The sequence below is a fragment of the Poecilia reticulata genome, linkage group LG8, assembly GCF_000633615.1.
Source record: "Poecilia reticulata strain Guanapo linkage group LG8, Guppy_female_1.0+MT, whole genome shotgun sequence".
NCBI classification, from domain to species: Eukaryota; Metazoa; Chordata; class Actinopteri; order Cyprinodontiformes; family Poeciliidae; genus Poecilia; species Poecilia reticulata.
In genome coordinates this window covers 653,354-659,432 of record NC_024338.1, presented here as the reverse complement: position 1 = coordinate 659,432, position 6,079 = coordinate 653,354, and positions in this window count along the sequence as shown.

The following is a 6,079-nucleotide window of genomic DNA, read 5'->3' as shown; positions in this document are numbered from 1 at the left end:
CTGTAAAATGTAGTGGAGTAAAAGTAGAAAGTACCCATTATTAAATCTACTTAAGTAAAGTACAGATACACGAAAACTGTACTTAAGTACAGTAATGAAGTACTTGTACTTCGTTACTTCCCACAGTTACCCGACTGTTCAGTCCCTGTACATCAGAGGAGCTGCTGCTGCTGCTGCTGTTGTGTTCTGTGTCGTTATTTTTGAGGTTTTCTGTTAAGTCCTGTGTCGGCGTCAGCTCTCGTGTGCAGTCTTCTCCTGATCAGTCGCTACCAGTGTTGGCTTTATCTCCGCTCACTGTGCTGCCTGTTTTCTAGGACTGTTTGATTTGCCTCCATCATTAAATTCATCTTCATCTTTCAACCTGGGTCCTCTGCGTTCATTCTCACCACCGCAAACCACCAAATCATGACAGCTGTAGAGATGGTCTCCAGCTACAGGTACAAAGGGGAAGAATATTTCCAGCAACCTCACCTGGAGTGCCAACACGTCACATCTGGTCAGGAAGACCCAGAGGCGTCTCTACTTCCTCAGAAAGCAGCAAAGAGCTGGACTTGGAACTGAGTTCTGAGGAGCTTCTGTCGCTGTGGTGCAGATCGTTCTCTGCACCACAGCGACACCATGTGGCCCGGCAGCTGCACTGCTGCTGAGAGGACGGCTCTGCAGAGGGTCTGTGGACTGTAGGGAGCAGCCTTCCCTCCATCATGGACCTCTACACATCGTGATGCACATCATGAAAGACGACATCAGAATCAGCTGTATTCACCTTTTTCCATGAAGACTTCTTGCAGCTAATCCTGCATTTCTCAGGCAAATAGTAAAGGTTATCAGTAGATAAATGGAATGATTTGAGTGAGGACCAGTTTTGGTGTCTGCATGGTTGGAAATATTGCATATTTTGTGTTTTCCCCTTCAAAAAGTTTTTTTGTTTTTTTTTTGTTTGTTTTGGATAAAAAGTCAAGTTTATCTGTTTAGCAGCAACAATGCAGTTCAAGGAGCTTTACGTAACAAAATAGGCAAAGAACCATAGAAAATATTTTAAAAATGAGAACTTCATACCTCTGGGTTGATCTGAAGTTTTTGAAAAGATTTAATGCAGTGATGGAAACGAAAATAAATATTTTTATTGCACTTATAAGATGCGCTATTTTAGGTCACAATTGTAAAAAGAGTTCAGTTTTTGTTTAACTCTCATTACTCCAAAAATAACGCATAGAAATCAATATTATGTTTTGACCTGGTCAAAGCTGAAACACCTGCATCAAAATCTTTCCATTTTGCCATTTATTTTTGAAGCATTTTGTGTATCAAAAATAATTTTTCTAACAAAACAGGCAGAAAATATTTTGACTATGAAAAACTCTATATCTGTGGATAGATCTGAACAAATAAAAAAAAATTGCAATAATTTTATAAAGTGTACCATTTTGGGGCAGTGTATAGTCAATTTTAAGAATCCCCAGGTTTAACCCTTGGGGCTCAACACAGCTGCACCTCCTGATCCTGGATGTGAAAAGGAGAAAGTTTCACAAAGATTTTCTCCGTCTTTGCGGAGATGAACTGATGATACTATGTCAAGCCTGGCTTCATCTCCGATCCTGAAAGTCAGTAATCTCAGGGTATGGTCACTTCTGAATTTGAAGAAAGCAAGAAAAAAATCTGATTTAAAAAAATAAACTTTCCCTAATTTAGCTAACAAAAATCATCCTAGCTATGTGCAACAGAATATTTAGTCTGATTTATTGTGAGATGATGGGGGTAATGTTTTAAATTTGTACCCAGTCAAATTCAAATCAAATTTATTATCATCCTTATTCAACATTTTCAAATGAACTTCAAAAATAAATACATAAAATTCTAGACAATTACATGCAGGGACACATTTAAAAATATGGTGGAGGACCAAATAATGACTGTAACTTTTGCTGAGAAAAAACAATTTTAACTAAAGCAGATGTAAACACACAGACAGCAGCAACGGTCCGTGAATCGCTTTATTGAGTTTCCAGACAAACTTAACAAGCCCACTTTAAAATATTAATAAAAAAAAAAGATCATCACAACGGTACAGTGAGTGTTTTAAAAACAAAAGGGCTTCATTAAAATGTCAGCAAACCCCTGAATTTAAACTGAGTGTGAAGAATCACAATAGTTACTTTCCCTTTTTTAAAGATCTTGCAACATAATCCTTCGTCAGGACAAGGAGCAAAAATAGGTTGAAACTTCAAAAAGTAGCATTTATCAATATTTGTCACAGTAACAGATTGCTTGAGTAGCGTGTATTGCACATGTGTACACAAATATGAACTTTATTTACATGTGAGTCAGAGAGAACTAGACAGGACTGTTGCCAACAGCAATCCGCAAAAGAAAAATGACACCATGGATGGAGATAATTCAGGAATGTGTTTGTGGTAAGTTCCAACAACAGCAACAACAAAAATAAATGCTGTTTTCTGAAAATTCTTCAGTGATAACCCTGAAGAAAGAAAGCAAACAGAGAGAATGCCTTCCTCCCCAGAAACAGGGAGAAAAGAGGCAGAGAATGAAGCTCCCTACCCAAAGTATGGGCATCCAATGTAACCCCCCCAACACGGGCTTTACAGGACACAACAGCTACACCACGGGCTCAAACGTGAAGAAATATACAGGATCAATTTAAGTAGCAAAAGAGTCAGTGTGTATAGCAACATTAAAGCTGTGAAACACCTTCACAACATTAAACACTTTCAGTCAATCCGCTTTTTCTCTGCATTCTGTTTGTCAGAAAGAAATGTGAGTTGAGAGACGACATGTGTAGACAATGTGTGGCAACCATCACCACATTTAGGTTTAGTGGAGTTTTGGTCTCAGTGAACTAATATCATAATATAATATTAGGGTAAAACAATAAACACATGTGAAAAGTGTTGGTTTCCACTTGCAACGCTTCATAGAAATCTCAGGTTGTGGTGACAGCATACCTGGAAATGATGTATTTTAAAACGTTTACGCTGCAGTTTCCTAAATGGCCATAAAGTGTAAGCAAATTCTCAGGAAATGTCACATTTGACATATCAAAGTTTTTGACTTCAGGAGACATGGCAGGGCTCAACAGGGCTCAGCCACATCACTGTGAAGGGAATAGCTTGTAACGTTTGAAGTGAAGTTATCAGTGACACTTCTCTTACCTGGGCTGGCCAGAGGTCACGGTGAAGGAAATCTTTACCCAGACAGACACTTCAAAACCACTCAAACTGAAAATGTTTCCATCTGTTGGACACATTGCTGTGGATGTGCTCTTTTACTAGAGATCAGTAAGCTTGATCCTGTCTTCTAGTTGTCATAGCTGCGGCTGCCAGTCAGTCAAAGTCTGCTAAGAATTATATTAAGCTCTGGATTTTGTGTCATTTGTGCAGAGACATCAAATATGTTCCAGTCCTTTTCCAGGTCTTATACAGAAATGATTCTGCTCAAACAGCTGGCTGCCTCGGCCAATAGCACTTTGCACCATCAAATGGCTGTTTTGTTGACTGAGCTAACAGTTTAACTGTATGGGGTGATTTCTCAGTGGGAAAAGCAGTCGCCTTGCAATAGGGAAGTTGTTAATCTTCTTTCCCCATCACATGTCAGGTTTTCACAAATGGATGATTATTGGTATTTGATCATGCAGTTTAAGTTGTTGAATTGCAATAATTTGCTGCAACAATGCCCCATCTGACCGTTAGCCTTCTACGTTCTCAATTGTGTTTGAGGTCTCAATCTGCTGTCTCTCATCAATCAACTGTAAAGTTCACAAACGTAAAGTTAACTTTGCTTTTGAGCTGCCAATGGGATTAAGAATGATTATCAAAATCTTTCAGTTGTTTGGGAATTTTCTAGGCAGATGTGCTACATGCAACCTCAGAGACTGTTGTTCATTTGTCAAAGCAACAAACTCAACTAAAGTCTTCAATATCTAAATATCTGCATATCTACAAAAGAGTAGATATTAAATATCTAATATAGCATGTTATCTGACAGATATGAGCATTTTTATGTTTGACTTGTGGCTCGCTAGAATTAACCCTCTGATTAACTGTTAGCCATCCGCCATAATGAGGTTTTCTTCACTTTTCTATGAATACCACAGAAACATGTTGTCTGTCAATCACAGTTTATCAAACTATAACTCACACTACCTTCACTTTAAAAATAAAAAATGCCCCTTCAATTGATTTGTGCTCATTTAAACTTCAGTTGTCTATTAATATGGTCAGAATCCTAAACCATCACACTTGTTGGTGAATTTTAGCTTTCAGTTCCCAGGGCCATGACATCACCCACACCCAAAAATCAGGCTTCATATTAGTGACTGACAGTTTGAGAGATGAGGTTGCCTTAGTGTTTACACTAATGCAGAAAGACAAAAAAATATAGTATGAAAGCCTTTAATCTGATCCATCAGTCCAACCTGATAAAAAAATACAAACAGCACTGAACCAGGTATAAAAGCAGAGAGCCCCACAACTTACGTAGGCAGTGATGCTATCTGTTGTGCACATCAACACTGAAGTGGGATACATTGATCTTTTGCATTCTGTTGGTCTGATATTGCTAAATGGATGTTACCCAAAGGTATAAGTGTCTTTTGCAACATGCCTAGTTAAGTGACTTAATGTGAGCTTCTCTATGTCTCTATATAATGTTTTTACAGCACTGATTGACAGGTCCAGCACTAAGGTTTTGCAATTTCAGGAGATGATGGGGTTTGTCAGTTTATGAAGTTACTAATTTCAAGTTACAAACAAGAACTAAATAATAAACTAAACTAAATACTACTAAATAATAGTTTGATTCAAGGAAGGATATGTTTAGCAGTTAGCAAGTAACCAACATGCTAACTACTAAAGTTAGCATGTTGAAGGTCAACGTTGAACACAACGTTGACCTTATTTTTGACCTGAAATAAGCAATAACGATTTGTCATGATTATTTTAACATCATCTGGCAGCTGAGCCACTCGTACATATGCAAAACACACTGAATGAGGCACAAACTCACATTAAGGTTTTTAGAAAGTTAACATGTTTCCAAACTATTCTGATAGTTTAAAGTCCTTTTAATGAGAGGCCAGTGAAAGTGGCACAGAAATCTGTTTGTGGTACAGTGTACCACAGTCTCTAATCCATCTTTAGAGGCTGTGGTACAGCAAACTTACAGGAATTTGTTGTAAGAAGACAACTACACTGTTCCCCCTGCTTACAACAAAGACATATTCAGCTGTTTAAAATTATTTCTGCTCTCCTGAGGAAGTTGTGTAAAAACTAGCACCACCACCACTGCTCTTTTCTGAATGTGTACAGTCAAGCTGTGAGGCTGCGGTGAAAACTGGACCTCTGAGCAGAGATTCTGCACAAAGATGAACAAAAATTCGTCCAAAATGTCCTAGCAGCTAGCAGGCTGGCAAGGCATGTCAAGAGCATTCAAGCCATTGCTGTCTTGAAACTGCACCTATTCCTGAAGAATATTACTGAAGCAGCCCATTGCAGTCTGCAATGAGCTGATTAACCAGATAATATCAACTTGTTATGCTTGTGTTATTCTACAATCAAACAACAAAAGCTGTTTAACTTGATCTCATTCCCCGTTAAAAAGGGGATGAGATCAAGTTAAACATTTTTGTTCAATTGTTTTGTGTAGTTATCATAACAGTGATACTGTGGTATTTTTACTCAAACTGGTTACATGATAGCTCATGTAGAATGGAGCAGAATGGACGTAGAAGAGTGTTACAACTGAAGCCATATGACTAGAGATGTACAGATAAGGTTTGTTCCTCCCGATACCGATCACCCATGAGGGCCGATCACCAATACCAATCAGCGATACCGATCACATAATTGTTTTTTGTTTTTTTTTAAAATCATAAACACTACCGGCTACATTATGTGGAAAAAGGAACCCTGAATTCACCTTAATTTAGACAAAAACTAGTTTTTAATAACTTTTTCCAAGAAGAAAACTCAACAAAACAGGCATTGTGCAAATTGTACTGCTATTGATAATACTATCTTTAACAGACTGATAACATATGGAGGCTCTGAAGAGGCTAAATAATGCA